Raw genomic sequence first — 12,722 nt, 5'->3', positions numbered from 1 at the left:
ATGTTGCTTGCGAATGCCACTTCAAATACCGTCAACTCGAATACTGTGCGCTGCTGCTGCGGCAGTGTGGAAATTAGAAATTCAGATTTATGCAAATAATCAAATTCAATTATATCCTCCCAGCGAAAATGATGCAGCGAGCGAGTGGCGACAAGCGACACACTTCGAGCGAAGAATGTTCGGGGATAAATTTGAGGAGTCTTTGGTTTTCTGGAAGCGAGCACTAAAATGCGCGCACACACGGGGACGGGCCAAGCGTTTTCGTCTAGCGTGCGGGGACAACCGCACGGTTGGATGTATGAAGTAACTTACTGGTAGAAACAAAACATAGAGCGAAACAAAAACCACCCCTCCGAATGTATACATCCGTAACACTACGCCAGCACATGCACACAATCACTCAAATTCCTAACCGAGCAGACATTTCTAAGGAGATTATTGTTTCTTTGGTTTTGCATGTTGGGAGGTTTTAGCCAAATGAGGTCATAGGCAAATTTGGCTCAATTTTAGCTTTTTCGCTTGACCAACAAAGTACAAACTGTGTCGTTTCGATGTTTGCCTTGGCGTAACAAAAAAGACGAATCCAAATGTCATGCATTCGTCTGAAGTTATGTCGACACAAAAATGGATATGCACATCGTGAGTCTCGTGAATAGAACAATCGACCTAATGGCTCGCTGGCGGCCCAATAGTGTGAGAGTGAGTGTAGGAAAAATCCTAACTTTATGACAGAAGGCAAATGTATCTACGGCACTTAATCTCGAGCTTTACGATGCTGCCAGCGGGTTTATGGTGCGATGCTTTTTAGATATTGCAAATATGCGTGAAAATGAAAATTCTACAATTTCCAGCACGCTTCCAAACACATTGGTTTGGTTGGTAAAGGCAAATCTGTACATTTAGGTGGTGGACCGATAAAAATGGTTTTAAGTAGATGGGTAGCTTACCGATGGGGGTTGAAATTCGGGGTGAGAAATAAGTGGTTTTACAGGTCATACCTAAAACGAGAGGAAAACAGAATTAGTTAGACGGTTAAGAAATAAAGCAAGTTAAAATATGAAATACTTTGACAAATAAATGCATGCAGATAAATAGGTTCAAAAGTCCAACATCGATTGCTTCATGTGTGAATCCTGTTCTTCATTCGACAATGACCTTTTTTTCTGTCCAAAACTCTTGAAACGTAAATATGAACTCACCCACCCTGGAATCCTCCATGAAACCCATTAAAAACTGCTTACTTAAAACCACCTAATTAACAAACGTCTCTTAACAGTGACCAAAAAAAAACTACGAACGACATGCTCCCGGCAGGCTAATCTTTCCCCCCCTCTCCGTTGGGAACTCGTGCAACCTGTGCGCCCAGTAATACCCGGTAACAAACTTCAAACCAGACGTTGATTGATGGTTGGTCATTCGTTGATTTCAAAAACTCAGCGGGAAAGTGGAGTTTCGGGCCACGCGAAAACGGTGCAAAAGTAAGCGCACTAACGAATATCGCGCAGGGTGCTACCAACCCTGCGCCCCGCTGTAGGCCTTAATCTTTTCCAGTAGCCGAGAGGCGAGAGCATTCTCGAGCTTGGGGTTGGGCAAATGTATATTTCCCGCGAAGAATGCGACATCAACACCAGCCAGGCCAAACCTCCATTTCCCCTTTAGTGGAGCAGAGAGCCTGGGGGTCTGATAAATTACTGAGACCATTAAAACTATTATGCAAATTTTCTTGGCTACCGAAATTTTGCGCACTTCCACTTAGGCTTCGTTTCCTGCCGCTTCCTGGCCGAAACGTTCCATCCATCCCATGGGCGATTCGCGTTAGAGGTTTGGAGTTTGTTTCTTGTTTTTTCTTCCCTCCAATAATGTAATGCGTGATACAAAGATGATCAAGCGTTCAGTGCTGTGGTGTACACAAAAAAAAAAGAGAGGAAACTCACAATAAAAACAATGCGATAAACGAGTTGGCAGTAGAAAACAAAGTCAAAACCTCACAAAAAAAAAAAAAAAAACCGTCTCAAAACGGAACTTCACGCAACGACATCTTATTTCCTTTCCAGGCTAGCAACCGCAACCAGTAGCGCTTGAAATGCGCACATTTAAATCGATTCCGACCGGGGTGTCATAAAGCTGTTTACAGCTTGCTACTTCTCGGCTACTCCCGTGCGTTTGACGGCTAGTGTGACCATTGTGGATGACGACTGCCATTTTACTACTGTCCGAAATGGTGCAAAGCACAAGCGGTAGCGGCAGCTGGCTGCCCCCGTTTATGCCTGTAGTTGCTTACATTTTGTTGCTGTGCACCATCAAACACAACTTCTCCGGCTGGCTCTGCCTTCGTACAGAGGAACGATCGCATATCGCTGTTTTCATTAGCTCTGTTTTTTTTTTCGCGGCTCACGTTGCAAACCTAATTCCAGTGCAGAGAGAAGGGTGATGGCCGAAAACAGGGGCAAACATTGTAATGCTGTATTGCTGCACGGTAAAAATTGACCGTATTGAAGTGAATGTTCCAGCGTGCAACAGTATCGGTTATCGTTAAACATTTTTAAACGTAAAATAAACCAAATAGATCATGACTTGCAAGTTAATGTAGCATTAATGCATTCGCCAATTCATTCCGGCAAGGGAAACTTAACAAATCAAACGAGTGACAAACTATTTTCACCCTACTTAAGTCAACCAGTACACTAACTCATTCTTAGTGTTTCCTGTGCGCAACACGGTTCCTTGTGGTAGCTTTTCCCGCCTGTTGGGCAGCAGACGACCAAGTACATCCAAACCTTTCCGAGGCTTTACTGTGTGTTGGCACCATTTAACCATTCAATGTCCCCATTTGTCAAGCCGTTTTTTGCATCGTTCTAATTTTCTTTTCCCCAGCGAGAGTGTTTTAACTTTTGTTTTGCCCAGCAAAACCACATCCCTCTTATGTGCTCACACTCTGTACTCTTTGCTGAAACGTTAGAAATTCTCGGAAGTTCTCGCGGTTGGTTGTTTTTTTTCTTCTTCTTCGCTCTTCTATTCTGACGATTTCTGTTTGTGGCTTCTAATAGCTAACCAGCATTTGTCACTCGGTGTCCGGTGAGCGGAAGAAGCCATAAATGCAGCGAACCAGTTACGCTTCGTAGTAGGCGAGCAAGCACATGGGGTGGTGTGGGAGCTGTTGATTTCTGTGTGTGTGTGTGCGCGTTTTTACATAGCTCAGAGGAAAGGGGTAGAAATTGTGGCGAACCTTACAGCCAACAATTCTGGGCATGCAACTGCAATGGTGGCCTTACGAAGTAGCTTTAAATCCGTAGTCGTTGTGTGTTGGGTGTTGGCGGTGGTAATAAAACAGCACAACCCCACCCTTACCAACCCCTTTTCGCAAACGGGGTATGTGACTTTAGATTTGCATAAGCGCACATGCACTGCTTGAATGTGTGGAATTGACCATTTTCTGATTGAAGAAGCGATGCCATGATTCGTTGAGCTATGGTTCGCTCCTAATGTGTGCTCGTTATAGCTCACCAGAGTTTCTACAGCTTTCTCACTTTAGTGCTTGATCCATTTCCGTTTCCCAATGCATACAACTAGTGCAGTTCTCGGTTTCTTAGTTGTTAAGAATCGCCTGTCGGAGTTGGGTTAATAACACTGCCAAACATCGTTCCAACTGCACCAGTGCTTTACTGCTGCACTTATTACGCCTTTTGGAGCTCAAATTCATTGGAGACTTTCTTAACGAATCCTACTTGCCCAGCGGTCCTTTGCAAATGGATCACTAAATGACCCGTGGGGAGCATAATTAAGGTTTTCACCAGTAAGACTTGTGACTCGATATGCAAACAACAGAAGCCTTTTATGATTGTAAGCACTTTTTCTCCACACGAATGGTAGTAAGAAAATTGTAAATTTTTTCAGCTTTCCACTCGGTGCAGGATTAAGTTGTTATGCATCCTGCAATTGCACTGCGCTTTGGGTATCCAAGATCAGTTTTTACTGCAATTGTTATCGACTGTGCGTGTTTGTCAACGTGTTTATGTGCATGTTTTTCTGCTTTTCGCACAGAGTAAATTGGTTTTGTTTTTCACGCATTTTGCCCAACCATAAAATGAATTAAACTATTCATCGAAATGAAAAAAAAAAACATTCGAATACGAAAACACATCAATCGTTCGCGCATATGGCAGTGGAATTTTTCCTCACTTTTGTTTTTAGTTTCGAGAAAGAGAAAAACCCGGCACCATGATTCGCGTTTGCAATTCGGGTGATCCCTTCACCCAACAGGGCACTTTTCATCCCACCCTCTCTAGGGGTTGGGATATGGGGTAGCTCACTCGCTCTCGTTTCGTCCACTCGAGTGTGGTAAATAAATTATGGATTAAAGAATAAATTAACTACACTCCCAACCAGGGAGTGAGGCCTTCGTTTTGATGCATTTTCTGGTGCAGTGAGTATTTGCCCGCGAGTTTGCGTGTGCCGGGGAGGGCATATCGTTTGATATCATTTTTCCACCCCCTCTGTCCCATCACCCCTAGCTTCCTTCTCTACGCCGGAGCTGGCGCGGCCAGTTGACTGCCACTAAAATATGGGAAAGCCCTTTTAATCGAATGCTGATTCCTGCCACCTATCGTTGCACACAGACAGCGAGGCAGGGGTGCGAAAGAGTGCGAAAGAGAGTTGAGTCGTCCACGATACGGGCTTTATCATGATTATTATTTTTATTATTATTAGCAAGCTTGTTTTCTCTTTTTAACTATTTCTTTGCCAAACTCAACGGCTGCCAGCCTTCGCTTCATCATCCCCTGTTGCCTCTGTTGTTCCCAGGATTCGTCTGAAAGCGTCGAGCTGCATCAACAACCGCTTGGCGATTTGATTTCTGATAAAAACCGTATCTGTCACGAAGTGGGAAATGAAAGCATTTCCATTGCGAAACGGGTAGAACGTAGCAAACACTCTGCCAGAGCCATGCACCGGCAAGGAAAAAAATTATAATGCCCATTGTTTTTAATTAGACAGTGGCCTGCTCCGTCCTGCCCTCTGTCTGCCAACCGGACGGCCGGTGGTATTATTGTCCACTACTGCTGCTGCAGCTGCATTTCCTAATAATTTCATTCGATGTCCGACCAAGTACAGCTCAGTGCGCTTGGTAGTGGACTGTGTCCCGATAGTACCGCCTCCATTTACAGAGGGATAGAGCGGGGAGGGGGGGGGGGGGGGGTGGTCAGATGTGGGAACTTACGAGGAGAGGACGGGCTGCCGGCAGGAAACGCGGGGAATCGATTGTGCACCCATTGGTGTCGGGAGGGTGGGCATACAAGACGAAATGCATACGAAATGCAATTGCACAAGGTTGCCGTTACCCGAAAGCTACACAAACAGGTGGAAAATCGTTTGAGAATGTGAGCTAGTGTGTGTGAGTGGAGGACTTTTGTTGGAACCACATTTGAAAGTTTTTGTTTTTCGCTGTCGCTATCGTTCACTTACAGACGGAGCCCATTTTTAATTTATTCTTAAGTAAGCGAGGGTAAATCCATTTCAACAGTTCGCGATAAAAGTTTTTGTCAGTAAATTTAACAACGTCTAGAGAAAAAAACTTTTATATAGAATTCTGTGTTCTATTTCTTCTTCTTCTTGGCTTAACCGACCTCTAATTCACGCCGGCCATCGAATGGCTTACTAGACTTGCGCCGATACCACGTAATTGGATAGTCAGTCCTCACTATGAGGGGACGGCCCGGATAGGATTTGAACCCCGGACCTGCCGTTTGAAGACCGGCGCCGCTGTCGACAATACCACCGAGCCGCCCCGATGAATTCTAGTTATTTCCTTTTTATTTCTTTAACTTCAATCATCGCCATTTTCTCTTTTGTTCATTACACCAGCCTTTGAAAACAAAACAAATCTTTTCTTCGTCCCATTCAAATGTTGCATACCAACGAATAGATGAAATAGCATTGTACAGCATTTGCATTGAAGAAGCACAAACATTTCGGTTCTTTTACTTTTTTCTGCTTTCATCCTTGCAGAATGTAGCTACTTGAAGCAAACCAGCACTGTCGTAAAAGAACAAAAATTTTGGGTTTAGCTTCACTTATACACGTTGTTTTCGGGTGTCGGAACACTAAAGCCAGACAGAAAAATTTATGTAGCTATCAACACAAAAGGGTAACACACTAGCTCTTTGTTGGAGTTCATCTGCTTTTCTTTCTTGTTTTTTTTTTTAAAGTACTTTCATAGCTTCCATTTTCACATCGTATTGCTTGAAGTTCCGCCGTGAAAACGTACACGCCGAGTAGTAGCATACGCTCTTGAAAAACGTCCAGAGAACAAAATAGAATGTGTAAGTTTCTTTTACGTTCAGAAACAAAAAGCACAGATATGTGGGCGAACAACGAATTCCTTGCAATGCTATTGCCCCGATATGCTTTTCGTACGGTAAATTCGTTTGTTAAAAAATAGGAACCGCATGAGTATTGTGGTACGTTTGCATCGCTGTCTGTTGCAGTGAGTGTGTGAGACCGGTAAGCTAATGCACTTTGATGATTCTCGTCCCTGAATCCCCTGGTAGCGAAATGCTTGTCTTCATAGCGCAATGGCGAGTGTATCGTCAAAAAACTGTAGAAAAATGAAGGATTTCATCATGAAAATTCTTTTCTCTTTTTAAAGCGAGAGAATGAGTTTGAGTACCAACAGACAGGGATCAATTTGAAAGCCATTCTACCGATGCAAGTTCAGGTTTAGTACGTGTTTTCATAAATGTGCCGGAAAAGTTAAGCTTTTCAGTCAAACACGTCTGGTCTGGGTCTCAGACTTGATGTACATAAAAAGGAATACCTGGACATAATAACGTATGCTAAACAAACGGCTATAAAGACTTCTCCTACGTTGGACCTGTGTCCTAGCGATCTATCCAACCATCCTCATCGTATCATACAATAATTTTTACGTACAGACAAAGTTTTACAGCTTTTTCGGTTCTTATGGAGTAGCGATGGTTTGAGTTTCAGTTTTTAAGTTTTATCCGTGAACGAATAAGTAATCTAATAGAGTGCAGCCACTTATCAGTTTTATATCATCCTACAAATTCATCATAAATTTTGTGTTAAAAATCTGGCTTCATCGTAGCTCAATTTAGATTCAGAGTTCTGTCCGATCATCCAAAGTGGTGAATAATGTGAAAAGATGAAAATTATTCTACCATCCATGTCCGAGACTACGACGATATCGCATTTGAATGTCACTCATAACAAGCGGATACAGCGCTTGTGAAACTATTTTTCCGACGGCGAACTGCTAAACTGCGGATTGCAACATAATGCTTAGGTAGATTTATATGCCAAATATAGTACACCAAATATAGTGAAAAAGCTTATCAACAACGCAATAGCCGAACTAATTGCAGTATCTTCAACGAATAGTTTGGAGCGATTAGTTGTGCCTCGTTCAATAACGAAATGGCCTCATAATTTTGTACATACGACTGTGAGTGTGATGTGGGCATTGTTTATATGGATTTCCTTAGTGAGCGGAAAAAAAGGATCCAACCCAAACAGGGGATGGTTTAGACCCACCCCACCCCATCTGCTTCCCACTGCCATTTGGTTTTCCATCACCTGCCCCAGATGGTTTAAATGGTCAGTGTAATGGCTGGCTTAATGGGCGGTTTTGTGCTACCTTCACTACGCATCCTTTCCTTTTGTAGTTAAGGGATCGATGACCGGGACCGATAACATCTCATTCGTTGCGGATGCGTCTGGTGGTCAAAACGATTGGGTGGTTTCGTCGTTACCAGGGTGGATAATCGTTGTTTGGGAGATAAAATCTTTGCGCGATCATGTGCGGAGGGAGGGTTCTAAGCACAATCCGTTTTTGGTATGGTTTGTTGTGTTAAGTGTATTATGGAATATAAATAAAGGATAAAAACAACGTTTTACTTAAACAATGATACATTTCAATTTAGTTAAAAAGTTCAAAACGATAAACAGCTCCAATCGAGCTGGCTAATAATAAATACTGTAGCAAAAAGCGGTGTAAATTATATTAAATTCAATGAGCTTTTTCTGTTCCTAAATTAACTCAAATTCTCAAACTTGCAGGTATTTAATCGTTTAGCTGCATATTTACCATACCCTTTAGCCCTCCTTGATCTCTTAAATAGTTCCTTTGCCTGTCCTCTTACAGAAACACAGGACATTTTTTAAGTCTGTTTGCCATGAAGTCTGGTCCCATGCGCTACGTTCCGGGTTTTATCTTTCCTCGAGCAGTTGTACAGAGTTTTCACTTTAATTCCAACCCCCACCATATCCGTTTTGCCATTCGCCAACCGTCATAAATCATGGCCCGTGTGGTGTGGGAAAGAGGTAAAGATATTTTTATCATTTTTTTCTCTCCATTTTCTTGTTTTTTCTTCCGCTTCGGGGCTGTTTTTCTGTTGGCATTTTTCATCGGCCAAGTATTTTTGTCCCGGCGCGGGAGAGGAGTAAGGATTGCCATCCAACGGTACGAAAAATGGCACCATTTGGCACTAAACTAATGGTGGAGCTGGAGAAGATGGCTAGAAGGACACCTCGGTGTCCTAACGATTCATTTTCACCGTTCACGCCGTAGCGAAATACACTGTGCCCGACGATGCTCGCCACACCAACAACGCCAACTGTTCGTTTGCAGTGAAATGAAGGCAGAGAGAATGGTTCACTTTGTACGACAAAGGTCGACTGTTTGCAGGGAAAACTTTCCCTGAGGGGAGGTGTATTTTGAAGCTATAAGAAATATTGAACATATCTATCAAATCAATAAGCTTGAACAAATCAATATCTCACTAGAAATACTACTCGAAATTGAATGCTTTTGGTAAGTTTTTCTTGCACTGCTTTTTTCGTGAGGGTGAGACACGCATTACGGGAAGATCGAGGGACCAGTGATGGAGCAGCAATGAAATGGGGCAACGGTCTGGACACGATATGGTTTTAACAGTGGTGGAAGATAGAAATAAAATTATGATAAATGAAGCTACCTCGGAACCTTTAATGGTACACATCTAATGATACCGTTTATTTTGTTTCATTTTCCGTTTTTCTGTGTCGTCTTTGTCGTCCCGTTGGAGGCGTAGCTTTGCTTTGGGGCAGCCAGACGTACACCGTGCAAAGGTAAAGGTGGTTCATTTTGCTTAGCTCGTTAGTGTTATGGGTTTTGTCATGTGGGTTCGGATGCCCGCAACGAATGCTATATTGTCATGCTTTTCTGTCCGATTTCGGCTAGCCCGAAGAAAATGCTCTTGCGATTATGCTTGACTCGTTCGAAACGCCAGCGAAACGCTGGCGAACGCGCAGATTGAATAACCGGTAAACATATCTGACACCAACCAAAAACTTTGCATGCATGTCATTTCCATTTTGGAGCTCACTGACCACCTCCAAGCCCTGCACAACACAATCAATGTAATGGATCTTCAGGAGGAAGAAGAAAAAAAAGTTAATGAAGGCGACTCACTTCTGTCTGAAGCAAAGTTACTACTGAATTTTTCATTTCCCGTTCAACTTTGAGCGGGTGAAGATAACTTTGCCAGACCCTTCTTCTGTCATCAGGAACCATCCCTGTGAACTGTGTGTGTGTAATGATTTGCGATGGCAAGTTCTTTATACTTCTTCCACCAGCAGAGAGGGTTTGTTCCGGTCATCTGCGTTAAGATTGATGAATTGTTTGCTCTACTTTATTTGTACTCCGAATTTTTGCTACCAAACACACATAATTTAGCACCCCCTTACGTGATCGTGTGAGTGATTGAGCGTGTGTGTGTGTGTGTGTGGTGTGGTCTCATAGTCATTTTCGAGTGCCTTTTCTCGCGGCCAGCTCCACCAACAACAGAATAATAACACATTCCTGTTGCCAGCCATCTTGTTTCAAGGGTTTTGGGTTACGTCGGGGGCAGGAAATTGAATTCGGGATAACACCATAAATAAACGTTGGCCCGAAAGCAATTAACTGGTTTAATGATTTTCCCTTGAGCAAGGAGCACATTTTTTTGCTGTTGGAACGCGCATCCAAGAAGCGTACAGAAAGGATGACTTTCTCGCGTTTAGCTATGTCGTGGAATGGTAAGGCTAATAGAAGAACAGCATACCAAGAATGTAAGTCACAACACACTCACACACCGATAGCACTGGGGACAAAACGGAAGTAAAGCAGTATCATTGTCGCTGATGGTTTGTCTCTACTTTCAAAATGACGTGGAAACCGAAAAACAACGGAAATGGAAGTTTTATTTCCGCGTGTTCTACCAGCAGAAAAGGGGACGAGTTTGAAGTAGAACGAGTCTGTTCTACTGCGTCTGTCCTTTTGGGTCTTCTCCCTCTCTCCTCAGCATCGAGGGGGTGGTAGAGTTTAATCATTAAAGTAGAAAGAATTACCAAGACACGAGGGCACAAGGTTCGACGTCAATGAGCGCACAAGTTCCCACAGTTTCTACCGCACGGACACTCACGTCAGTTCAACTGGATGTCCTTTTTAGTCCTCTTTTCACTTTCATCGCTACTTTCACTCCAACAAAATTCTAACATTTCCAAGAAAAAAGACAGAAGAAACAGCAGCTAGGATGAGGCACGAAAAAGAGAGAAAAAAAAGCCATGGTCAATTTGGGCGAAAGTTGATTTAACCTCTCCCATTTTGGCGTCCGTTGACCACTGCCGCCGCTGGCCGGGTTTGTGATGTTGGGGTTTATTCACCGCACGCCCGTCCTGTGTGGTGGCCGTCCGCACTGGGATATTGTTCCGCAGGGGATTAACTAATCGAATTAGATTCAAATATATGGACGTCCGAGTGACATTATTTCTGACCCGTTCTGGACAGCATCGGTGGCAAAACGCACCATATCATATCCCTGGCCGCAAACCTTCTCCCGTGTCTGGTGTGTTTTTGGTGGTGCGTGGCCGAAAAGAATCGATGGGATGGGAAGTGGAACAACAACAACAAACCAGATCACGTGGCGCGTACGGTACACGGAAACTGCTGCTCCGTAAAAGGAAATGAACGATCCTGCCCGGCTATGGTCAGAAAACATTTTATTGCCTTGCCAAATGACTTTTCTAGGATGTTCCGCACTGGGCGGCCCGGGGGGAAGGGTTTAGTGTTTTATACGTTTCGTACTTCGGTGCGGTATCCGCGCAAAGGACGTGACTAACTGTCCATTAAATACATTTTTAAATACACCAATTGAATATCTGTGGATGGAGCATCAGTGTCCGGTTATATAAAAGCAAGTCTTATAAAAACCCAACGAGTTGCAAATTATTGTGTGTGATAAAACTCTCCACAAATTCAACTGGTACAACTGCTCTTTAACGCCTGTTCTTTTGTTTCAGTACTCAACCCATTCACTGTCCACAAGGGTCTCCCCGTCTTTCTATGCTGCAAACTTTTTTTTGTGTGGAAAATGTGATAAAAATCGGACATTTTTCATAATGATTTACATCGAGCAATTAATCTCTTTTGCCGACGGGCAAACCTGATTGTTACGCTTCTACATTGTGTGGCGTTTGGCCCGGACCCCGGACACCTTCGGACCTGCTTTATTACCGCTCCTCGGTGAGTAAGACGTTTCCTCGTGGCCACAGTAGCCACAATCGGTCAAGTGCCACTTTATTTCTAGTTTAGTCGATTAAAAATTATCGCTACATCTTTATACGAAAAGTATACCGATAGCTCGTTATCTAAAGCGCGTATTTATGGATGTAAGTTAAACTCTTGTCGTACAGCGCCTGAACAGCTAGACAGTCCGCTCGTTTCTTTAATTATCGTCCGAACCGAACAACTTCGCTCGAGCGCACCTTGTCAATTGATTGAATTATTATGATCGACGCCAAAGTTGTGCCATCGCATCGGTCCGGTTCGGACATTTTAATGTTCCATTCCGGCCCGGTCCGGTGGGCCCGTTTCCTTTCGTTGGCAGTTGAAAATGATCCAGAAGTCATTATTATTTTAACTGGTATAGAGATAACGATAATAATTAGAAAAGAGTTCGCCGAGTTCACCTCCGGGGGTTTTCCTTCCCATCCTGGGCGGTTCTAGTTTCATTTGTCTGCGCTTGGGGGGGGGGGGGGGGGGGGGGGGGGATTGTAAGACTAATGTAGTATAAAAGGGCAGGACAAAAAAGAAAACGAAAAACGGGGTTCATCTCTCACTCGTTTCAAAAGACACATGCAATGGTTGTGAAAGTTGCGAGCAGAGGTATGGTCTCCTAGTTATAAATTCTTGGCTAATTATTTGAATAAATTATCCATTCTTTAGTGCCAGTGCTAAGACTTGAAGGATGTTTTTTTTTTACGAGGTCAGCACTGTCGTCTGTTTTCACGTTTTTTGCTTCCAATTTTCAAAGTTAAACTAAGAAAGAGTCCAGGAAAGAATTTCTCGGAAAGTTTTTTAATCGGTTTTATCCTTTGCTTCCATGAAAAGCGGATCTCGGTACTGTATAATGAGTAGTGAAAATAAAATAGTAATAAATATAGAGAAATGAGGCCAAATTTTTAGCGCACCAAATGTGCAAATTAGAACGAATTGAACATTCCTTCAAAATCGATTGAAATGAGAAGGAAAACAGATATTAAATGAAAGAATAACATTTTTTCTTTATAGTACATAAAGGTAATAAAAACCGCTGGACAATATGAAACACCCCGTCGGCCAATCATAACTATTTCAAACGTGTAATTTGGCTGTCTTTTGAACGAAACGAACCTAAAAAAACAGCCAA

The 12,722-nt window shown here is 43.1% G+C and overlaps 2 protein-coding genes across 5 annotated transcripts in view; one reads left to right on the top strand and one right to left on the bottom strand.

Annotated features, from left to right (window-relative positions):
- LOC126564110 (ribonuclease Z, mitochondrial) overlaps positions 1-12,722 on the top strand; it is a 346,473-nt gene that overhangs the window by 122,807 nt on the left and 210,944 nt on the right. The window lies entirely within an intron of this gene.
- The window catches only part of LOC126564085 (aryl hydrocarbon receptor nuclear translocator homolog), a 202,852-nt gene that overhangs the window by 46,353 nt on the left and 143,777 nt on the right, over positions 1-12,722 (bottom strand). The gene's annotated exons all lie outside the window — the stretch shown is intronic.

This window comes from Anopheles maculipalpis, chromosome 3RL (assembly GCF_943734695.1).
Source record: "Anopheles maculipalpis chromosome 3RL, idAnoMacuDA_375_x, whole genome shotgun sequence".
Taxonomy (NCBI): domain Eukaryota; kingdom Metazoa; phylum Arthropoda; class Insecta; order Diptera; family Culicidae; genus Anopheles; species Anopheles maculipalpis.
The sequence above is the reverse complement of the archived record's forward strand: the minus strand, read 5'-3'. Positions and strand labels throughout refer to the sequence as shown.